A 2,087-nucleotide genomic window follows, 5' to 3' on the forward strand; every position below is an offset into this window, starting at 1 on the left:
TGTATTAGTTTGATGATAAGTTAAACAAAATACTTAAGTAGAAATCTAGTGTTTGTAGCCTCAACGGATAAGACCATCTTGGCTATCCGTTGATGGAGTAGCTTTACTTAGAAATAAGTTTAGTATTGTAGCATATCTCAGTCTCTGCATTTAAGTTATAATTCTTAGAAGTTGTGGGAAATTATAAGTCATATTGACTACTAGTGGATATGTAAATAGGAGGGCTAATTGTAAATATTTCATGTCTTGTAATTTTGTATAAATGAAGTAGTATCAACTGATAGATTAAAGGCCTTCAACAGATGAGAAATAAAGCTTCAACGGATGTCTCTAAAGTTTCAATGGATAACATCCATCAACGGATGAGTGCATCAACGGATAAAGCTTCAACTGTTAGAGCATCAACGGATGTCACTAAATCATCAACGGATAAAGCCATCAACGGATGAAAGCTTCAACGGATGCTTAGTTCCATAGCAGTTGATAGTGACAATTCATAAGCTGACAGAGGCACATGGGTTGACAGAGACAATTGGAATGTGGTAGCCTCTTGGAGGAATCAAGAAAAAGCAGCATTTCCATTCTAGTGCAAATAAGGAAATATTCAAAGATTCACAGATTATCTTAGATTGTATTGGATAGAGAAATGAAGAAGAAACATGTAAAGAACTATTTTATAATTGTATTTCATCTTTGTCTTCACTGGTAAACTTGGTGATATATAAACCAAGTATCAACTAGTAATTAGATGTGAATTTTCCAGAGCTGTTTAGAAAAACATAGAGAGAAAATCATCTAGTTTGTACCGGAATCAGCTGTGATCAATTCTTTGTATCACAGATTTTCTGAAATACACATCTCTGGTGGAACAACAAATCCACCAGCAAAGTTTTTGAAGCCTTTGTGTTCTTTACATTTGTGTCTTGAATATACATCTGTCTGCACCTGCTCAAAGCAATTCACACACATCTGTTCATCATAAAACTTTGCTTTAGTGCTCAAAAGTTGAAAAAGGTTTTGAGATTTACATTTAACCCCCTTCTGTAAATCTCATTGTTAGTTCCTTAGGAATAACAATTAATTTACGGAATTAGGAAAGGTAGTGCAAATATTAATTCTTTAGTGGATTGAATTAATATTTAATGACATTGGGCATGGCCCATAATGTCATTGGGAGGCCCGACCTAATTTTCTATGATCCTTACTATAGCCTATAAATATTCTAATTCTCCTAAAGCTGGAAGGAGCGTGAACGAGAGAACACGAGAACACAAAAACGAAATAAAATCATAGGGTTTGAGAGATGCATCCATTTTTCTCAAGGAGCCAACTAGGATTTTGGAATTTCGGAGCTTCAAGGAGAGGTACACCTTGGGAGATCGAAGCCCACACTTCGTCCAACGAGAATCAGGGAATACAATAGAAGACATGGATTTGAATCATTTGCGCCGTAGCGATTAAGGTTAATGTTCTGTTCGCACTCATTAAAAGTTATATCATAAAACGCAGGGCCAAGATTATATTGTTCCAACACATGTCTCCATCAGTAGATTCATCAATCCTTTCCATGCGAATAAAAGGGCCATTTTTGAGAATCTGGATGTACATTGGGTTGGCCATCCTTATGAACAACATCATCTTTTTCTTTCAAAGTGTATAGTTGATTTTATCAAAGGCCGGTATCTTAATACTGCTTATCTTTTGTGCACTCATTCTTCCAAGATCTTTATCTGTTTACTTTCAAATTTTGCTCTGATACCACTTGTTAGATACTTAATGCAACACATGGGGGTGAATATATTTCTTGGATTTTTAACCTTTTTAAACTTGTTTGAATTTTAGGTGAACAAAGCAGTTTAGATTTTTTACAGAAATCAACAAGCACAATATTTCAAAACTCACTTAATTTGTATTAATTAAGTTTGTCTTGCTACAAATTCTATGTTCTTAAGAATATAAGAACTCGACTTCTATCTTGAGAATATACAAGAAAATTTTAATCTATTTGTTACTTGTAAACTAAGGACCAGTGCATGCTTTATAGATTAGCAGCACGAGTTACAAGACTTGCACTAAAATGTACTAAA

Source organism: Apium graveolens, unplaced genomic scaffold, assembly GCF_009905375.1.
Source record: "Apium graveolens cultivar Ventura unplaced genomic scaffold, ASM990537v1 ctg4623, whole genome shotgun sequence".
NCBI classification, from domain to species: domain Eukaryota; kingdom Viridiplantae; phylum Streptophyta; class Magnoliopsida; order Apiales; family Apiaceae; genus Apium; species Apium graveolens.